This window comes from Vipera berus (assembly GCF_964194415.1).
Source record: "Vipera berus genome assembly, chromosome: 2".
Classification (NCBI taxonomy): domain Eukaryota; kingdom Metazoa; phylum Chordata; class Lepidosauria; order Squamata; family Viperidae; genus Vipera; species Vipera berus.
This window is the reverse complement of record NC_138203.1, coordinates 94,679,965-94,703,571: the sequence shown is the minus strand read 5'-3', so window position 1 is coordinate 94,703,571 and position 23,607 is coordinate 94,679,965.

The following is a 23,607-nucleotide window of genomic DNA, read 5'->3' as shown; positions in this document are numbered from 1 at the left end:
TAAAACTGTGATTCTGCAACCTCTTAAGTCCCAGTGGAAGATGATAAACTTGCTTGGACTTCCAAACTCTAAGACAGACATGTCAAACTTGCGATGTCACATGACGTCACACAATGGTAGGGACAGTTTTGCCATTGCTGGCAATGGGGTGGGCGTGGCTTCAGGATGATGTGTCCGGCCTGCGGGCTGGCAGTTTGACACCCCTGCCTAAGAGGTCTAGAAGGACTTGATGAAGTAAGAGGTAAAGCTTCCGTGATAATGATACACCATTATCAGTTCCAGACAAAAATCTGTATCACATGGAACATTATTATTCCAGATGGTCAGATCAATAAAACTCACCAGTCACTTCAGACTATACTATATAGATTTTAGTTGGAACTTAATGTAGATTTTGTGTGTTTCGTTTTATTCAAACTTTAAATCTTCTGCTCTGCCACTGTCCTATGAATTTAGGTTACTTTTTCATATCTAAATAATTTTATTAAGTGTGTTAAGATATAAAATAGAAGATTAAGTGAAAATGGTTGGAAAATGCGGGAGGAAAAGGCAAGATAAAGAAGTGTAGGTAAAGTGGGGGAAGGAAAGAGTTGAGTTCTGATTTTTTTAAATACAGCAGAATAAAATAATAAAATTACAGCCTCGACTTTTTTCCTTACATACTAAATGTGCACTAGCCATTTCTATAATAACATACATATCTAATCAGCAAAATCCAAAGTCAATTTTTTTCCCCATTTCAAGCACAAAATCCAGAAGCAGTTTCCAAATACAAACAAAGTTGGGTGTGTTCTTTTCTGTGATTAAGGCAGTTAATCTAGCCATCTCTGTTAGTTCCATCAAAGTCAAATTGGTAACTTTCTAAAACCAATTTAAAAATTTTCTTTCAGTTATAAGGGACAGAGACATCCTTCTGATCTCTTCTTTGGACTTGAGAGTGCATTCAGTTCGATTAAAAAGTATTATTTGACCCTAGGTCTACCAGTTTGGCCTCACCATCATTTATTTTTTTCTGAAGAAGGCTTCCTGAGGTTGGTTTGCATTTGTTCTAAATCCTTAGGATGGCATGTCTAAAAAAAATGAACATGCATTTTAACCTTGTTGTACCATAAGTAAACTGGACATCCCAATTTTATTTTGTGGCCATCTAATTCAAGTCTCTTGTTTTGGAGAGTCACACATTCTTCTATCCATACCAAACAGCAGGCATCAAAGTACAGTTTCAAATCTGGTAAACCCAATCTTCTTAGCACCTTGCAATAGTTTATATCTAATTCTCATTTTTTTCCTTGCCATATAAATTTAGAAATTATCTTTTGCCATTGTTTAAGTGGAACGTCTATTCTCAATATCTGTAAAGTCTGAAATAAAAATAACATCCTTGGTAACACATTCATCTTCATTACAGAGCTTCTACCCATGAAGGATAATTTTAATTATCCTATCCTAATCAATCTTTTTTTATGTTATTCCACACAGGTACAAAATTGTTTTGCAACAATTTAAAGTTTGTATTTGTCAGTATATCTCCAAGATATTTAACTTTTTCTCCACTTTGAAATCTGACTTTCTTGTCAGTATTTCATGATCCTGAATAGCTATATTTTTAACAAGCATTGTTGTTTCCTGTTTTCTGTTTGAAGCCCATTAAAGTTCCATCAGGTATTCTATACCAATTTTTGAGTCTGGTAGAAATATAACTAAATCATCAACACGTGTTCTCAATTTATGAATTTCTTTTTTATTTTATATGCCTGTAAATTGTCTACTATTTCTATTCAAATTTTCCAGCACCAGTACAAATAACAAAAGAGATAAGGAACATCCTTCTCTCATGCACTTTTGAAATTCACACAGCTAAGTCTCCATTAATAATATTTGCTTGCTGTGAATTGAAAATTGCTTTAACCCCTTGAATAAATTTCTCCCTAAAGCTCTTATCTTCCAGGATTTTAAATATAAAGACCCAATTTCAATTATCAAAGGCTTTCTCTGCATCCAGAAATATTAGAACTGCTTGCTTCTCATTGTAATATTGTAAATATTCAATAACATTCAAACAATTCTCACATTATGTCTCAATTGTCTTTTTTTGGCAAAAAGCCAGATTGGTCTTCATGAATAAGACCTTCTTGAATCTTTCTGCCAATATTGCAGCAAAAACTTTATAGCCATTATTTAGTAATAAAATTGGTCTATAATTTTTTATCCTCAAGGCATCTTGACCCTCCTTTTGTAGAAGCACAAAGTTGGTTTCTTTCTAAGTTTGCCATCTTTGCTCCCTGTAGTACACTATTCATTATATCTTTTAATGGTTGTAGGACATGGTTCTCAAAACATTTATAGTATTGACTTGTGCAACCATCTGTACCCAGAGCTTTGCCTGTTTTCATTTTTTAAATGGCTTCTGACATTTCATATGTGTTTACTGTGTTCATAAATTGTCTCTTTGAGCTTGTAAGAGCTTAGGTAATGTTTGTAGATAATCATCTATATTTTGTGTGTCTAATTCCTGTTTCTTATAAAGATTGTAGTAAAAATAGTAAAAAAGACTTCTTAATAACATCTTTGTGTGTTATTACCATGTCACTAATGAGAAGGAAGGACTCACTGCAGAAGAGCCTAATGCTGGGAAAGATTGAGGGCAATAGAAGAAAGGGACAACAGAGAATGAGGTGGCTGGATGGAGTCACTGAAGCAGTAGGCATGACCTTAAATGGACTCCAGAAGATGGTAGAGGACAGGAAGGCCTGGAAGAATGTTGTCCATGGGGTCGCGATGGGTCAGACACAACTTCGCAACTAACAACAACAACAACCATGTCACCTTCTTGTATTTCTTCTATAATTTTCTTTTTTCTTTTTCTTTCTCATTTTTGTATGCCAGCTATCTTTCTGGTTTATTTGTAAATTCAAAATGCTTCTGTTTCACATTATTCAGTTTAGTTTCTATTTCTAAAACCATTAACATAGATAATTGTTGGTCTAGCAGTGGTAGGCAACCTTGGCTGTTTTATGACTCGTGGACTTCGACTCCCAGAATTTCTGAGCCAGCCTGGCTCAGAAATTCTGGGAGTCGAAGTCCACAAGTCATAAAAGAGCCAAGGTTGCCTACCCCTGGTCTAGTAATTTAACTTGATGTAAGGTTTTAGAATCCATTGGTGTCTTTTGATTTCATTATTTCTACTTTCATCCAGTAACTTTTGCATCTTTTCATTAAATTTCTTCTTCTTTAAAGGGTTATATTGTTTAAGTAACCCATCATTATTGCTTTACTAGCATCTCAAACAGTCATCAAATTTGTCCAAATTATTATCAAAATATTCATTTGATTTCTTTTTATAATCCTTTCTAATCATCTCATTTTGTAAAATAGTTCCACTTAATGTTCATATATAATTCAAAATCTTTTTTTTTTGTTCTTAGTATCAAAAGAACTGGATTGTGATCTGAAAAATATTTAGGCAGAATATCAGCTTTTCAAATACTATTTGAGATGCTTTTAGAAATCTATATCATATCAATTCTTGAGAATGATTTCTGCCATTCTGAAAAGAAAGTATATTCTCTGGCAAGTTCATTTTTTTAATCTCCACTAATTTACCAATACTAAATTGTTCATCAACGCAATGAAAATCTTTGATAATTTATCCGGAAAAAGCTTGATTTCTTTGATAGATGTTCTATCAAATCTTGGGGAGGTTGCTCAATTCTAATCCCTTAAAATACTCTAGTTTTCATAAGAAAAGGGTATTAATTGGTCCATAAAATATTTTAAAAAATAATTTTATCATCATTTGACACTCACTACTATTGATTTTATTCCATTAAGTTCTACTTCTACAGCTACAAATCTACCATGCTCATCTGATTACAATATCTTAGGTTTAAATTGGGGTTTTATGTACAAGATGATCCCATTAATATTTTTACACTCCAGCTGAGATAAATTCCTAACCTAATCTTTTATTTATTAGATTTTTTTGTCTTATACCTTAATATGAATACAAATTATATCAACATTTAGTTTCCTCAAGTAGTAAAATATTTTTTGCTACTTGGATGGGGTCTTTTCCCCTGTTAATATTCCATGTTATATATTTGTTCTGTATAAACAGTATAGTAAAGTTCTGTACAGTCACCCCCTCAGTTTTTCTGTATTCCAAAGGTTTGAGGTTGTTCCACATCCAACTGCTTATCTGTATTAGGCCCAAAATTAATTTATGTTCAATCAACAAATCCTTGGCTTTCCCTATGGAATTCAGCCTAAATCTCTGTAAGTAAATATCACCCCCAGTGGAATGGGATTTTTCTTTTCTTTAGGATGTCTGTTAAGAAAATATAAGCTTTTCTATTTCTCAAAATTCTAACAGATATTTCCTCCAGGATGGTTATATCCGCACTGTCAATTTTCACTGTACATTTAAAGTGATAATCTAAGATTTGTTCTATTGCATTTCTTATTTACAAAGTGAAGTGAAAAAAATGGTATTTTTCTTGTGGTGACAAATCAGCAGTTTATTCCCTGTATTTTGTCTATTATTGTTTTGATTTTCTCTTCTTGCCAGCTAGTTAACTGAGCCACAGATTTAATCATTCTCAATGTTGAACTTGAATCATTCTACAGACATTTCTGGAACTGCTCAAAATTTTAGCTGAACTTCCTTGCTCTGTAATTCCAAGAGGGCCCTCTCATTCAGATCAGCTTCATAATGAATGTCTTTCCTCTAAGATTTATGCTCCCAAAAATCCACTTTATCCTTTATGTTTAATTTCTCCACTTAGCTGATAAATCTCCTCCCCTGACAGCTTGTCAATTTTTACTTCAAGGTTTGATCCCTGACTTCAACAAGCTAGGAGAAAGACTATAAAGGATTCCCTGAATGGATAACCTAAAAAGAAAAAACAGTTTAAGATACTTGGAAAACTCTGAAAAATGAGCTAATGAAGCAAAAACAATATCACAGAGAAAGAAAAACAAAAGATACCAGATGAGACCAGCATGGTTGCACAGAGAACTTTCTGACAAATTGTGGGACAAAAATATCAGATATAAAAAATGGAAAGAGGGTCACATAACTAAAGCAGAATATCAACGAACAGTCTGAATCTGCAAGGAGGAAATCAGAAAAGCTAAGGCCCAGAATGAGCTAACACTAGCAACAAGTGCCAATAATAATAATAATAATAATAATAATAATAATAATAATAATAATAATAATAATAATAATAATAATGTTCCAGATTGTTGGCCACCCAGCTCCTTAATTTGATCAAATAAAGTGCTGCTTGATCAAGAAGTCTCCGCTTGGGTTATCTGACTAGATTGATATGGTATCTCAAGTTTAAGTAAGAGACTGGGACCTTACGTTTCAATATCTAAGGAACAAGAAGAAAGTCAGGGAAATGACAGGTCTACTAATGGGAGCAGATTGCAAGAAGGTGACAGGCAGCAGGGAGAAAGCAAAACCACTTAATTTTTTATTTGCATCTGTTTTTATGCAAAAGGAAGAAACAGCCCAACCTATCAAAAGCAACACCAAGGGAGATAGAACAGGTACAGAAGTTTTGTTGCATGATTATCGCTTCATATGTAGTTATATGTGTTAATGATGAGGCTGAAAAATTGAAAAAAAATCTTTTAGTATTTGACAGCTGGCCTTTCTTTTTGAAGAAGAATGTCTTTAATTCCTTTTTTCCTTTATTTTCATTTTTAAACCTGCACCCTGTATTTCAGCCCTTTAAACTCATGAGGCAAAATATGCCCCCCCCCCCAGGCTTCAAAGGCCAATTTCTGGAAAATGTTTCCCATTTCATTCATAAACACCACACCACACCACAAGCACACAAATATAAAGAAATATCTTCAAGAAAAATTCTGTAATTCTGTCAAATTTATTTAAAGAAAAGCATGAAATGTCAATGTAAAGCAGAACCATTCATCAGGCTATGCCAGAAGCAAAAGGATGTCTTCTAGGTATCTTCTAAAGAGTATTTCAGCAAGATCTACAACAGAAATGTAAAAACAAACAGTAAAAACCCCCTGATTATTATTATTATTATTATTAGTAGTAGTAGTAGTAGTAGTAGTATCATCTTTATTATTATTCCAGAAATCCTCCCTTCATGAATAAGTGCTGCCTAACTAATAAGTATTATTAGTTAGTTGTCACAACTCCAGAATCATTGTTCTGCTCTTTGATCTAAACTAGGCCTTGGTCTTTATTGGGGGTTCTGGGAATTATAACATGTGTTCGGTTTTTTTGTTTTTTGTTTTTTAAAAAAGAACAAGTTCTGCAATTTTGAGCTCCCCACTTTTACACAAGAACCAAGCTGGCTTCTGTAAACAGTTCTTTGGTACTTCTTGGGCAAGATGGCTTCATCTAGAACAGGGGTGAGCCATCGTGGCTCAGAAATTCTGGGAGTTGAAGTCCACAGGTCATAAAGAGGCCATAGTTCCCCATTCCTGATCCAGAATTTTTAATTCTATTGGTAAAGGGCAGAACTTATATAAGCATCTATTTGTTGCAGAGTGATCCTAAATGGCTTACTGCAACCAGCAGAGTGATCCTAAATGGCTTACTGCAATAAAAGCAGTCACCAACACTCCTCTTCCCCAAATACACACACACCAAGGTCCCAGAACCATTCATTACTACTAATTCCTTGACTGCATCCCGTTCTAGCCAAGTGCATGTGGGAATAGACAGGCTTAAAGGATATGTTATCATGAAATGATATTAGGAATAGCCCACTGTATAATCTTGTCTGTGGTAAAATATCTCTGCAAGACTTACCAGTTAACAGAACAGCTTTTATTTACCCTTCCTAGCAGGTGGTATGATTCCTGCTATAGCCCTCTTTAAATTTTCAAATACATTCCCATCATAGTATGAAGGATACATAGGGGCATAATTTGGCATTGGGGCTGGATATGGTGGATAATCTATGTAGTGCCATCGTTCACTGCTTCCACTTTCACTACTGCTGGCCTGGAAGAGGAGAAGAATAAGGAAAACATGAGATTAAAACAGGTATTTAATGTTGTACTTATATTGTAATGTTGCAATTATATGTTACCGTTGTCATGAAAGGGTATTTAATATTGTCAGGGCTTTTTTTGTCATAGAACGCTCAGAAAGGAGTTCTGGCACGTTTTTTGGATGGAACCTTGTAGGGTAGGCAAGGCAGGTTGTATGACATGTGTGAGTTCTGGCACCTTTTTCTTTTACAAAAAAAGCACTGAATATTATAATTATAAATCTCTCTCTCTCTCTCTCTCTCAATCTCTCTCTCTCTCTCTCTCTCTCTCTCTCTCTCTCTCTCTCTCTTCTTTGTGTGTGTGTGTGTGTGTGTGTGAATTGTTTTTGTCCAAATCAAAAGCAGCAATACTGCTTACGGAACTGATTCCCCCAAGCCAGCCATCAGCAAAGATTGCAGCCTATCACAAGAGCACCAAGCAAGCGTTTTGATTGCCTTTAGCCATGTATCTGGAATTCCATATAAAAAATCAGGCCCCCAGTTTTAAGTTAGTTTAGTAGTTCATGGTATTGTAGAACCAACCTCCCCTAGCAGGCTGTTGCCTTCCAAGACTTAGTGACACTGACCCAAATCCACCTTTGGATTTCAATTACAAGAATTACTTAGCAAGCTATGCCACACATCTTAAAAGTTGTCAAGGCTGGGAAACACTGCTCCATGCTAATGAGCAGGAAGATATGGTTGAAGTCTCTGCAAGCTATGAACTTCCTACATAGACTGAACATTTCTTCCCTTTCTCTCTCTCTGTCTCTCGGATTTCTTCATCCCAGCCTCTATTTGCAGTGTGGAATAATAATCCTGTCTTCCCTAACTGAATCTTCAAATAAGAATCTTGAGAAAATGAATGCTTTGCCCAGTTCATTCCATAAGCACCGCTGGACGCCTGACCTTCAAAATTTATTTTTTTTCAAGCATTAAATGAATCCGTGATATTTCTGTCATGCAACCACAATACTTAACGTGTACCTCAGAAGGAACAATGATGGCCAAAAGACAAGCAAGAACAATGGCAATCTTCATTTTGTTGGATTAATCTGTAAGAATAATCAGTTATTTTTAAAAAATCTCATAGTAAAAAATGAATTAGTCACATATGTAAGGATTCAGATCCTGAATGCTAGTTAATTCCTGTGCTTCAGAAATTTTGGGGGGGTCTTCTGAAAAGAAACAGAACTAATCTGATTCAAAGTTGGACCTTTGTGAACCTTCAGAAGAGAGTCATGATCTCAAAGCTACAGAAAGATAGATAATAATTCCTTACAATTGACTGCTACCTGTTTTATACAAATTACGTTATTCTTAAGCAAACAAAGAAATAAGCAAACAAACATACTCTGAATATATTTAGTTCAAATCTGGTAGGCAATATATTTCAGAACTATACCTGCAAATTTCCCACTTTGTGTCCAGAAATAAAGTAATAGTCCTTTAAAATTAAACATGTAAGAATGAAAGAATATCATTAAAAATTACAATAGCCTGGCATTAGAAAAACACCCAGACTGAAGTGTTGGTGATCTCCATTCTATCTGTAAAATCTACTATACAGTATTTTACATTACCAGATCTAGGTTACAAACTCTAGATGACAGACGTGATGGACATCTGGAATTTTGCTTCCCAGATCTCATGACTCTAATTATACCTGCAAATGCTATACAATTGTGTTTAAGAAAGTGATATAATCATGTGTTGATTTCAAATGAATATCTATGATAAAAAAAAGCCTTCGGCGTTCTCTGAAAAACTTCATAATTATTTTAAAAGCAAATCTAAATATTAGTCCTTCCCATTGGCTATACCAAAGTCTGAACTGAATCTTCTGATTTATATTGAAGAGACAGAGACACTAGAGAGCTTAATGGTCTTGAACAATGTAGATTTATTACACTTTTGACATTGCACTTTTCCAAAGCCTTTGGGCAGAATTCTTTCAGTTGCTGCATTCAGGCTATGGAACTTCTTACTTCATGGGGGAAAAAGAAAACAACAACTCTGAATTTCCAACAAACAGAGAAAACCACAGGAGGCTCAGTGACTAATTCTCTTATTTCTTTGTACCCAAGCTTTAGAACATAGAACATAGAATAACAGAGTTGAAAGGGACCGTATACCATTTCAGATAAGTGGTTGTCCAATTTTTTTTTTTGGAATGCAGCCACTTTACTGTATCTGTCTATGAACATTGGAAGCAGTGGTGGGATTCAGCCGGTTCGCACCACTTTGGCAGAACCGATAGATTTTTGTTTCCCAGGCCCAGAATGGACTTCCGGAAGCAGCATCCACACAGAGAACCGGTTGTTCACACACTGAAGTCCTTTATTCTATAATTCCAAAAGGCCCTCTCATCCCACTACTGATCGGAAGTAAATAAAAGCATTGCTATTTTACATAAATACCTTATTCATCATGGTAAAAAGAATATAGCAGTTAAAATATCAATAAAAACTACAGTCCTATAACCTTAGGATGATAGGGCTGATCTTCTGAACCTGGAGCGTTAAGTTGAACGAATATATTGTCCCCATAAATTAAACAATTGTTTTAGTAGATAATGAATGAATTTGATTTTGACTTGCTCTGTAACAGCACAATAAGAAAAGGCAAGAAAAGAAAAGGGAAGAAAAGAGAGAAATAAAACAGGGAAGGGCAAAGGCTCTGTTCTTCTAAAAACATAGCTAACTATTTGATCACATTTAGAATAATGTGTTTTGTTATAAAAGCTGACCATTATATTAGAAGAAGCAGTGCAATATGAAGAGCTGGTGCAAAATAGCTATGAGTAAATGGATTTTGGTGATATAGTTGAGCATGTATTGTTGCTTCTATATCCCCTACTGAACTCAAAGTATCTCAAAGTAATTAAAATTTACAAGCTGATATTTATGCAGATCTTCATATCAGTAATTCTGTTTTCCAAATAACAAGCACCACAACCAAAATATTCTGATTTACCTTTTTCTTTGTGAGGTAGGTTTGCTCTGCTCTATCTGAGTGATGTTCTGAGATGTAGTGGAAATGTTTATGTACTCTCCGAAACTTCCTGGGATTAGGTAGAGCATCTAACAACATGTCTTCTGGGATTAGAAGACTTTTGCCTTAATCTCTTCCAAATATGCATGTAATAATCTTCAAAATTCCCATGTTTTGGGGTGTCAAGAAAATTGGCTTGCAGCAATGTTCAGCAAGACACTTTAGAAGTTTCTCCTCAAGAGTTGGTGGAGCGGGACCACCAAGAGGACCACCTCTTTTACTAAAAGAGTGTCTTTTAGTAAAAGGACAGTTACCTTCAAGTCAAACTGAATTAATAATTACTCCAGGCACACATATTCTTTTCTAGTATTGACATGGAAATGCTTTGCCATTTCTTTGTTCTAGAATGCTTTTTCTCAATTTCCCTATTCAGTCTGAAGTTAGACATGAAAGTTACCTTCAAGTCAAATTGGATTCATAATAAAGTCATAATAAATGGCTCCATGGATACCTATTCTTTTGTAGTCTCGATATAGAAGTGCTTTGTCATTTCTTTGTTCTGAAATGGTTTTTCTCAATTTTGCAATTTAGCCTACCATTCTAAAAAAAATTTACACTGTCCAGTCCAAGAATTTTATTTCATTTACTATTAAGTTTTTATACCATACATGTAGTGGTGGGATTCAGCCAGTGCACACCACTTTGACAGAATCAGTAGTTAATGTTTTGTTGCCCAGACCCAAAATGGACTTCCGGAAGCGGCATCCACACAGAAAACTGGTTGTTCACATATTTGAATCCCACCACTGCATACATGTCACCTAAGTGATTCAGAATTTTACTTTGTGGTAAGCTAAAAATTATAAGCAATTTGGTTATATAAATCCTTCCGTGTTTAGTTATGGTTGGCACTGTATTTTAGAAATGTCTGATACTAGTTTGTAACATGTGTCTTTAGCTAAGATACTGGTTAATTGGAAATGCTGTGTGATTCAATCTTAATCATAGTATTATCTTGCCTTCATAGAGTTTTAAGGAAGTTTTGGCTGTAAACACATATGGCATACCTAGTTACCGATTGATCCTTCTTTCTATACCACGTGTAGCAAATCTGAATGACAGCTGTGATTTCACTACCACAGTACAATCTTGATTATCTGTCTCGTGTTCTTTGCTATCAGTTTAACTCATTTTGATAAGAACTAAATCTGCAAATCTGATTCACACAAAGAGGCCTATTCAGTTACGGTCCTGGAACTGTAATCCACCATGTAAGTCACAAATTTTGAGGATCCAGGTGCTAACGGTTTAACCCCTCTTTAAGCTAAGCAAGTGGTTTGGATTATCTTGAAAAATGAGTGAAAGCTGTATATTAGGACTTGTGCTTGGCTTGGTTTGTTTCTTTAGAATATCAGGGCATTTTTCTGGATTGTTTAGCAGTCTTGTAGTTATAAATTCCCCTTCACTTGCCTTGTCCAAGGAAGGATCCAGCTTCTAAGTCAGATGTATCATGATATAAGATTCAGAACCTTCATTGGAATCCACAGGTGGTCAACACTTTTCACATTGCATGATTTCCCCCACATCTTCATAGGGCAAACCTTGGCTTTTTTTGTCATAGAACACACTGGAACAGAATTCCGGCACCCTTTTTTGATGGATTTTCCAGAGTTGCCTTGAACAAAATCCTAGTCTTTTAGATACACTAAAAATTGAAGGGTTTTTTTCCCAACTACAAAGATAAACCTTGTAGGGTAGGCAAGGCAGGTTCTATGACGTGTGTGAGTTCTGGCACCTTTTTTTTTTTTTACAAAAAAAGCACTGGGGCAAACTCTTCTTCAAAATTCAATTTTTGTTGCATGTGCGAGCTGCTTTTCCTCAGGCAACTCTAACTCACTTACATGGGGTTTTCTTCTCATTTTGTCCCAAAACAACATTGTGAGATAAACTGATCTGAGAGTAATGGGCTCAAATTGATTCTGTAAACTCTCTGGTCAAATAGAGAATTGTGTCTCTCACGTGCTAGTTCAGCATCCCAATCTTCAATTTAATCTCATGCTAAAATGTTCATGGCCTTGATATGCATATAGTTGCTGTAGTAGTAAATTATGAAACTCTGCAAAAAGTTGGATTAATTGATCTCAAGGGTCTCTTCCAATGTATAATTCCATGACTGAACCTCATTTTTTCCCTTCATATTAATGGTTAGCTTTGATCCTTATCTCTAAGGTTATTCTAGTCCAGAGGGAAAAAAACTGAGGAACAACACAATGAAATATTGCAGAGGAGATCATCAACTTTCTTAGATATTCTTTTAGGTGAAGAAGTGGTGTTAAATTTACTCTGTACAAAACAATTGGGTCACGTCTTCCATTTAACCATCACCTGTGGAAGATTACACTCCTTAATCCAGCATTTTTTTTCTTCCTTTTCCTATTTGCTAAGTGAATGGGGCATTCTTGAATTAAGATGATAAAACTGTGACTAACAAGAGAGTTTCTACACTTGGATTTTTAGGGCTTAGGACTAGATTTTGCTAAACCCTGAATATTAAGAGATTTCAGATTTTTGCCTCTTTGAGGAAAAAGAAGAATCCCTGTAAAATGAAGCAGATTGGACCAGGAAGCTTTTACAAGTGATGCTTCATAATATTGTAGAAAGGGAGGATGTAAAAAACAAGTATGTTTTACCCTATAAAATACTTCAATAGTGAGTATGTTGAGTGGGAGGGAGAAGATTTGAGCCAACTGACTTAAAGATTAACTGTTTAATCATAGGAATAATTCAGTGTCTGTCTCTCAATCAGAAGGTTCTTCCTCAAACCAAATTAAAGTTCTCAAACTAACAAAGCACTACACTGGCATAAAATGTGTGGTCTCCACTGGGAATCCTTATCCTGCATGGGCTCAATGCCAGCCAATGGTGATGTCCTTCTGTGTGGAATGCAGGGCACATTAAGGAAAGAGATTAGTAGTTTTCCACAACTTTTCTTTTCTTCTCTTCAGCCAAATGCCATCAAGGTGTATGAAAACACTCACCATTCATTCTCCTTGATGTGGGATGGAGATGGGGCTAGAGAGGAGGAGAATTTAGACAGATGGAAAGATAGGCAGGCATAGCCCATTGTCAGAATTCATGCTGGATTGGCACCAATGGCTTATTTGGGAGATTCAGTTTATAGTTGGGCTCTTTTGGAGAAAGCCTTAGTGCAGACATGTCAAACACAAGGCCCGGGGGCCGGATCCGGCCCGCGAAGTGGTTTCATGTGGCCCGTGAAGCCATCCTGGAAACAGTGAGGGAACGGCCCCCACTGCCTTGGCCCTGGCCCAGAGACCCTCCTTCTGCCAGAGACCCTCAGATCTGTCCCACTCCTGCCCAGGCCCCCATAGGCACCCTTGATGCGAACGATGTAGAGCTGGCCATGCCCACCCAGTAGGCCATACGCACTCTAGCCACGCCCACCCAGTAGGCCACGCCCACCCAGGCCACACCCACCTGGCCCCCTGAGGGCAACCGCAATGCTGATGCGGCCCTCAATGAAATTGAGTTTGACACCCCTGCCTTAGTGCAATCCTGAAATAGCTCTATTCTGGAGTACTAATAAACTTATGTTAAAAGAAGTTAAAAGAAATCCAACATTAATTGATTGTTGGTTACTCTTTGAAAGCACCAGAACTTACAGGATGGAACTTACATTGTGACACTCCTCTTGTCATTTCAAAGAAATAATTTGATTCCCCCAAGTTGCTTGGACCTATTCGTGCCTGTTGTGATTCAGGGCCAGCCTGTGGGTCCGGCAGCCGGCTCGGATGTCTCGGATGACTCAGACGAGGGGGAGGAGGAGGGTGTTGAAGACGAACTTGCTGATGATGGCTTGGAGGCTTCGCAGAGCCCCCAGCCAGGGCCCTCTTCTCAGCTGCGCGAGCCCGACAGTGCGGATGATGACCCACAGCTGGCCCTGTTCAAGGACGCCCGACGCAGGAGGCAGTCAAGCAGGAACAAGCAGAGAAAGGCTGTGGGACTCCTCGGAAGGAGGCACAGGGAGGCCACGCCCTGAACTCTAATAAAGGGAGTGTTTGGGGAAGGGCTGGTTGCTGAAAGCAACCGCTCCATTTGAGGATCAAAGTTCCGGTATCTTGTTTCTTGTTCTGTTGTTTGTGTAATAAATCTTGGCAGACGCTTTCCAGCCTCAGACGCTCTTCAGCCTCTGCCGTTTGTACAGGGGTTGCCTTTCTGCAAGGCCGGTAGCAGGCTGGTACAGAACAGTGCCATGTTTAGATGTTACTTGGCAAAAGCTTAGCTCTATTCTCTCATTCCCTTGCTAAAAAATAGAAAAGCCATGCAAACACCAGAGAATAATGGAATGGATCACAATGACGATTTTAAAAGTAAAATTGATGTCATAAATTATGATAAGGATGAAAGGTAATTGAGAATTTTTAGAAAGTATACTGTTCGGTATTATATATATACATTAAAATTGTGACTCTGCAACCCCCTCAAGTCCTAGTGAAAGGTAAGCTTGCTTGCACTTCCAAACTCTAAGAGGTCTAGAATACAGAATATAGAATAACAGAATTGATTAGTTTCCATCCATTGCTTTTTGTCCTGCCTTCAGGTGCTTTGGAGAATAGGTTGACTCCTTCTTTGTGGCAGCCCCTTAGATATTGGAACACTGCTATAATGTAACCCCTAGACCTTCTTTTCATTAAACTAGATACACCCAATTCCAGCAACTGTTCTTTATATGTTTTAGTCTCCAGTCCCCAAATCATCTTTGTTGTTCTTCTCTGCACTTTTTCTAGAGTCTCAACATCTTTGTGAGGTAGTAAGAGGTAAAATTTCCATGGAAATGTATTGTGCAAAAATACTGTACATTTGCAGTATTTATGTTTAATCAACAACCCCTTGGCTTTTTCTATGGAATTCAGCCTAAAACTTTGTTCTTGGTAACTAAATAAATCCCAGTGGAATGGGATTTTTCTCTTCTTCAGGATATTTGTAAGAAGGTATAAGCTTTTCTCTTTCTCATACTTCTAATAGGGATTTCCTCCAGGACAATTATATCCACACTGTCAATTTTCACTGTAGATTTAAACTGACAGTCTAAGACTTATTCTCTTGTTTTCTTTTTCTTACAAACTGAATTTAAACAACTCTTGATACTTTTCTTGTGGTGGCAAATCATGAATTTATGCTATATATTTTGTCTATTTCTATTTCAATGTTCTCTCTTCTGAACCAATTAATTGAGCCAAGGATTTAATCATTCCCCATTTGATGTCTTCTCCAGACATTTCAGGAACTGTTCAAAATCTTAACTGAAGTCCTTTATTCCATAATTCCAAAAGGCCCTCTCATCCAAATCAGTTTCATCCTGAATATCTTTCTTCTCTGATTTCCACTCCAAAAAATTCATTCTATGCTTTATTTGTTTAATTTCTCCAGTTAGCTGATGAATCCCCTTATGACGTTCCCTTCAGAGCATATCATTTTTTAGTTCAAAGTTTGCTCCCATTGCTAGGATTACTTGATGTGGTTTTTTTAATATTTCTCCAGAATAGCTCTTAGGGTTTCAGATTCACCCAATCTACTTCTTTTTGTTTTCTTGTCACTGTCATATTGATAATTCACAAAATATCATAACCATATGTATTATAAGTTTAATTCCATTTATTTTAGTAATTTACAGGCAATATTATGGTATTTGAATCCCTCCTGTGGTCAAAGAGCACCACTACAAGTTACTTCTGTTAAGGTGTGATTTATAAGCAAACTCCTGGTCTTGACCTCCCTCTTCTGGTCAAATATCCTATTACAGGCAAGCAGCTTTAAAGCTATGTTAATTCCTGTCCAATAAACTTCAAGTAAAATCAGAACTTTTTTTTTATCCCCACAACAAATTTCTTAGAAGCACCACTTAGAAAGTCTTTATTCAAAAACTTCAGAAAATCAGGCAAGATCAATATAAAAAGAACAGAATCCTCCAAAAAGTTTAAATTTTTAGGTTTCAAAAATAGTCTCCAGCTACCATTTTAAAATCACAGTGTAACGTATTGGGCTTTGTCTTGCTAAGGAATATCATGTGGGTTTAATTGCTGGACGGTTGCTCAAGCAGAGAAGCTGGCTAATGGCTCCCAGCTCTTCAGACAACCCGTCTCCAGCACCGCCATTGTTTGCCTCTAGAGCGGCAATGGGTTGCTTTAAACCCAATATTTAACACACAGAGTTTCAGAAATGACCAGGTTTTTTTAAAAAAAAGGATAAACAGGTCACATCCAAAATGAACCTCTTTTGCAATAGAAAATATAAGTATATAAAAATGTGTCTAAGAAGAATGCTTTATTGTCCATTTTAAAAGTATTTAAAATGCCTGAATTTTCCATGGTGAATTTGCTTCTTGGTTGCCCTACTGCCAGTTGAAGGCTCACCCAATCTGGTTTTTTCTCTCTTCAAAGCTTTCCCAGAGAACCCAGCTACCTGGGACATCACAAAATTGATTCTGAAGATTCCCCTCCCCATGGAAGTTTCTTGAAGCCTAGAAACCAGCTCCAAGTATGAAATCCATGGAGATTTCCCACAAATTGGTAGAAGTGCCTTCAGGTGGCCCTGTTCCTACTGAAAGTGAGAGATTTTCTTTGAGTGGGATATAATTAGCCTGTAAAATCTGGGACATGAGAACTTCACTGGGAAGAGAGGAGCCAAAATTTGTGTGATTTATGTAAAACAAAGCCGGCCAGCTCAGAGCTGCTCCTTAAAGTCCCAGAGCAAGTTAGACTTGCTTGGACTTCCAAACTCTAAGAGGACTTCCAAAGTCTAAGGCTTTGATAAAATAAGAGTTACCTCTTCCATGAAAATGATGCACTCTTATCAATTCCAGACACTATTTTTTTAAAAAAATTTTATAAATAAATATTTCACTCAGTTACTTAGAACACTTTGTCCAAGACAACTCACCAGTCACTTCAGACTATAAAACAGAGATTTTGGTGGAAGGCAACATAGATTTTGTGTGTTTGATTTTGCTCCAAAATTAAATATTCCATTCTACTCTACTGTCCTTTGAATCCTATTTTCATGTAGTGCTTTTGTGTGGTAAAGTCATTCACACTTACTTTAGCCCAAGGGTCTTCAAACTTGGCCCTTTTGTGACTTGTGGACTTCAACTCCCAGAATTCCTCAGCCAGGCACGCTAGCTAAGGAATTCTGGGAGTTGAAGTCCAAAGTCATAAAAGGGCCAAGTGAAGACCTCTGCTTTAGCCCATAAAAGAGAAGCCAACAGCTTCCTGGATGTTGTCCTGCTTTGTGTTTGTGTGATTTCTGGGTTCTACAGTCTTGGAAGGATTCCGACAAATTGGATTGGCTACCTGTGGGGAGATGAATGGAGTTTTCACAGATTCTTTTTGAGTCAGGTATGACCAGCTGGTAGAACCTGTGAGATGCGAACTTTATTGTGAAAAAAGGAGCAAAGTTTGGAGATTTATCTAGGAAAGAGCTGGTTACCCCTTTAATTGATGACAGCAGTATGGGACAATTAGCTTTTTACATACTGGGAAGACACATGTTTGATAACTTGGTTTATGAAGTAAATGAATCCCATACTTTGTTGTTTTTAATACACTTAAATTTATATTATATCAGAAAGCTCTGGTAATATTAATTTGTAAAATATGCAAAGCTTTAGAAAATCTGAAAGGAGCAAATATATTTTTTACTTAGCACTATATCAAATATATCTCTATCTTTTTCTTATTTATCTTTAATGTATTCCACTATTTCTGAAATTAATTTTACTTTTAAAATACTTATCGTGGCCTGTTCTGTTCTGATACCTTCCCCAATGTTCATATTAAAAAGGAGGGTGCTTGAACACCTGTATGGGACTTATTCCAGCTAGCAAGAATGCACCATTGGAATATTCTGGAGCATCTGCAAAATGGAAAACTAGCTCAAATACAAGGTTCCTTGATGAACGGAGTATAATTTTAATCTGAAACAGTAATGTCTCTCTTTTTTTAGCTCTCTGAATACCTTATTAAAAAGTTGTGTTCTCCAAACAGCCATTTTTGGCATGATTGCTTACTTCCATTTGCTCTGACACACAAAAAAACCTCATATAATCTCTCTAAAATCAGATTTATTCCTGTCTTTTGCAAATATCATTTTGTCCCCAAAAAGTTAAGTTAGAGGCTTTTCTTCTATGAAAACAAAACTTTAAAAACCCTACTTTTAAAACATGCACACCAAGGGAGAGGGAGGGAGGGAGAGAGGGAGGGAGAGGGAGAGGGAGAGGGAGAGGGAGAGGGAGAGGGAGGGAGGGAGGGAGGAGAGAGAGAGAGAGAGAGAGAGAGAGAGAGAGAGAGAGAGAGAGAGAGAGAGAGAGAGAGAGAGAGAGAGAGAGAGAGAATTTTGCACAGATAATTACCTCAAACTGCAAATTGTTCCTGCATGCTGTATTTTGTTTTATTTGTTTGATCTGTGTCATTTTCAAATTGTTTAAGTCTGAGTTGCCTGTTTGGCCTTATGCTTTATCTGTTTTCAAAGGTTTTTCTAGCTGGGGGTGTATATCACCCAGAGTCCACTGGAGTTGAATACTATAATAAATTTAAACCATACTAAATAAATGCATTTAACAGAAATGCCCCTTTTTTCCATTCTAATCAATTGTCGACATGAATCTCTATTGAACATGCTCCATTTTCAAAGGCATAGGATTTGATTGCATCTGAAAAAGGAAAGGGTGCTTCTTTCGGTACTTCAAAAGCACTGGATCAAGTACCAAAGCAATTCCTATTTGCTAATAGCTCACCCCACTTTTTCCCCCTAATAATGCTCTTTGCCCTTCATAGAAATCTTGTATAGATGCAATTGAAATTGCTGGAAGCTTTGTTGCATGATGATTGCTTCATTTCAACATATATGTTAATGATGAGGCTGAAATATTGAAAGTTTCAGCATTTGATAACTGACTTTTCTTTTTGAAGAAGAATATGTTCAATTCCTTTTTACAGTATTTTGGGGTTTTTTCTATCTTAAACTTTATTTCATCCTTTAAAATGATGAGGTAAAAAATGTCCCCAGTTCCACAGGACAGTCTTTGGCAAATGTCTCTCATTCATAAACACTCACACCCACAAATGTACTAAGAGGGGGGGGGGAAACAAGGAGCAATATTATGCTGCTCAAATTTATTCAAAGGAAAACATTGCAAAGCTTTAAAAAGTCAATCTAAATCAGGGTCATTCATTGGGCTTTGTCAGAAGCAAAAGGCTATCTTCTAGGTATCTTGTAAAGATCATCTCAGCAAGATCTACAACAGAAAAAAAACATATTGTGATGTATTATTTCACAACTCCTCCCTTTACGACTAGACTAAGTGTTGCCTGCTGTGCTCAAAAGTTATTTGTCACAGCTCCAGAATAACTGTTATTCTCTTTGATTGTAAGCAAGCCCTTCACCTTTAGACTGGGGTTTCTGTGAATTACTGGATTTTTTTTCAGTTGGTTTCTGCAATTTTAAGTCCCACATTTACTGAACAGCCAAGCTGCCTTCTGTAAACATTCCCTTGGCGCTTCTTAGGCAAGATGGCTTCATCCAAAGCAAGGGTCTTCAAACTTGGCCCTTTTATGACTTGTGAACTTCAACTCCCAGAATTCCTGGGAGTTGGCTGAGGAATTCTGGAAGTTGAAGTCCACAAGTCATAAAAGTGCCACGTTTGAAGAACCCTGATCCAAAGTGTTAATTCTCTTAGTAAGGAGCAGATCTTATATGATCATTTATCTTTCATAAAGTGATCCTAGATAGCCCACAGCAACCAATAAAAATGAACACCATAATCACTACACAGGGAACAAGGTCCCAGAATCAGTCATAGTGCTAATTCCTTAACTCCATCCTATCCTAGCCAAATACCTGAGGAAATAACCAAGCTTTCCTCTGGAAGATTAAAAAGATCAGTCATCATGAAGCAGTAGAAGGAGTAGCACACAAAATATTCCCTTCTGAGGTGAAATATCTCAACAGCACATACCACTCAACAGGTTTCATTCAGTCTTCGGAGGGGTTCTTTTGATACAGAGTATATTTACTAAAGCCTTAATTATATCTTTGGTTAAAGCATCTGGACATGGAACAGATGGGGATGATGGAAAAGGTGGGGGTGCCCCTTCATTGCTTCCACTTTCACTGCTGCTGGCCTGGAAGAGAAGGAAAAAAGTGAGGAAGACATCAGGTTAATAGGGGTAAATGTATTTAATGTTAGAATTATTTTAAAATATTTCATTTATTGTGATAAGTGTTTTTGACCAAATCAGTCTATCAGATGTTTTATTTACCGAACTGATTCCCCAAGCCAAACCAAACTAGCCATTAGCAAAGATTGCAGCCCATTACAAGAGCACCCAACCAAGCATTTTGGTTGCCTTCAGCCAAGCATCCAAAAGACCATATAAAAAAAATCTTGATCCCAGTTTTCAGTTGATTTGATAGGACATGGGATTGTACAAGCTGATCTTCCCATCAGCCTGACACCTTCCAAACTTTCAAGGACATCATCTCCAGATCCAACTTTGGGAATTTTATCAACAAGAAATATTTACCTTGAAACCTCTATAGTATACCATTGTTTCTCAGCATTGGCTACTGTAAGATGTTTGGGCTTCAACGCCCAGAATTTCATAGCCAGCCATTGCCACACATCTTACAGTTGCCAGGGTTGAAGAATGTTGTGTTGGAGCTCTCTCTCTCTCTCTCTCTCTCTCTCTCTCTCTCTCTCTCTCTCTCTCTCTCTCTCTCTCTCTCTCTCACACACACACACACACACACACACACACACACACACACACACACACAGAAAATATTTTGGGGAATATTAGAAAGGCAGAATATATTTTCCCAAAGGATCTTAAAGGCAGAAAAGCAAGCCCAGTTTTTCTTAATAGCCCAAGCAGAAACTAGGCAGAGGCCAGCTTTTAGAAATGCAGGTGTGATAATCCTTTCAGAAAGGTTGGAGCCAGGAAGATAATCTCAGCTGATGAGATTAGGAAGACAAAAAGCCCTAAAATCTACATCCCCCACCCAAACTCTAAGGACAGGAAACATAATAGGATTAACCCACCAATACCAAAAGGGCACACTCGGGCTCAGGTCAAAGTACATGACACAGGAAATACAAAGCCTCAAACAGGAACAGGAAACAATCTCAAAAGCCCAAGAAGGTATAAAAACCCACCACTCCCAGCAACATGTGGTCAGCTTTCCCAGAGCCATGCTTCTGTCTGGCTCTGCTGTTCAGTTAACTACAACCTTTTTTCTAAAGCAGTCTCCATTTTGTTTATTCCTGGCTTGGATGGGACCCTGATGAAGACTTTCTTTTAACAACTGTTTCTGCTCCATGCTAATGAAAAGGAAGATCTGTTTCAAGTCTCTGCATGGTATGATCTTCCTCTATGAACTGAACATTCCTTCTGTCTCCTTCTATCTGTCTCTCTGATTCATCCATCCCAGCCACCTTTTGCAGTGTAGAAAAATAATGCTAACTTCCCTCCCTGAAGCATCAGACAAGAATTTTGAGAAAACGAATGCTCTGCCCACCCCATTCGAATAGAACCACACAATTCCCCTAACTCTCAAAAACTGTGCAGGTTTTTTTTCAAGCATTAAATGAATCCTAGATATTTCTATCATGCAATCACAATCCTTAATGTGTACCTCAAGAGGAAGAACAATGGCCAAAAGACAGGCAAGAGCGATCACAAACTTCATTTTGTTGGATAAATCTGTAAGAACAATGAGTTATTAGTTATTAACAATTAGTTACTGAATGCCAAGTTAATGCATGGTGCTCAAGAAAATTTTCTTGGTCTCCAAATGACTATTCGAACTCTCACCTGCCATGAGGTGGACATCTGGAATTTTTCTTCCCAGATCTCATGGCTCTAATTATACCTTCAAATGCTATGTAATTGTGTTTCAGAAATCATGTGTTGGTTTCTAATGAATATCAATGATTTAAAAAAGCCTTCAGCATTCTCTGGGAAACTTCCTAACCATTTTAAAAGCAAATCTGCACATTGGCTCCTCCCACTGGGTCTGAACTGAATCTTCTGGTTTATATTTAAGCGACAGAGACACTAGAAACATTAATGATCCCGAACAACGTGGATCCATTACCCTTTCAACATTACATCCTTCCAAAGCTTTTGGGCAGAATCCTCTGAGTGGCGGCAATCTGGCTTCATGAAAAACAACTGAATTTCTAACAGACAGAGAAGACCATGGGAGGCTCAGTGTCTAATTCTCTCTTTTATCCCCAAGCTTTATCTGAGCTTCAAAAGCATTGAAAATAAACTATTAATAGAAAAAAAATATTGGTATTTCCAAGGGCAATGGATCTGTTCTGAATTTGGAATTTAGATGTGAAGGAATGTATCCTTCTAACATATGAAACCTTTGCTTCAGGAGAAGATGAATTTGATTTCACTTCCTCTGACAAAGCAGGGGAGGAAAAGAGGGAAATGACACGGGGAAGTGCAAAGCCCTACTCTTTTAAAAGCATTGCTGATCATCTTAAAATGAATAATGTGCTTCTTGTAAGAATCGACTAAAATATTATAAGAAGCAGTACTATATAAAGAATATAACCATAGGTAAATTGATTTCAGTGAAAAGATTAAGCATGTGTTGCTGCTTCTATGTTTCCTACTGAACTCAAATTATCTCAAAGCTATCAAAATTCACAAGCTAATATTTATGCAGCTCTTCATATCAGTATATCTGTTTGCCAAATAATAGCTGAGGAAGCATTAAAACAAATGTATTCTGACTTACCTTTTTTTCCTTTATGACGGAGTTTTTGTTTTGCTCTCTCTCAGTGATGTTCCAAGATGTAATGGCAGTTAAGGTTATATACTCTCTGAAACTTCCTGGATACAGGTAAATCATCTAATCACACAACGTTTGCCCTAATCACTGCCAAATACGCATTGTAATAGTCTTTAAAAAAATCCCATTTGAAATTTCTTGTGGCTTCCAAAAGATGGTTTTGTGGCAAAACTGAGCAAGTTACTTTAGAAATTTCTCCTGAAGAATTAATGCTGGTGGCTCAGCAACAGACCTAAAGGATTTATTTGAATAAAAGTAAGGTTACCTTAAAGTCAAGTTGGATTTATAATACCTCCATGGACCCATCTGCTTTTCTAGTGTTGACATGGAAATGCTTTGCCATTTCTGTGTTCTTTTGTTCTCATTCTCCCAATTTAGTCTACAACCCTAAAACTTCTTTAGACTCTCCAGGCCAATATGTACCATAATTTTATCTTATTATTAAATTTATACACCACACATTCTCACAATTTTAGTTTGCTACAACTGAAAAGATATAAACAGTGTGATTGTGGAAATACTTTCCTTTTCATTTATGGATGATGTTTAATTCATAGAAGTTTCTAATACCAGTTTATGACATCTGTCTTTAACTAAGATTCTGGTGAATTAAAAATGCTCTATGATTCTATTTAAGTCATATTGTTATCCTGGCTTCATAGAACTTTTGTTTTTAATCAGATAGAATTTATGCTTGGTTTGGCTTATTTCT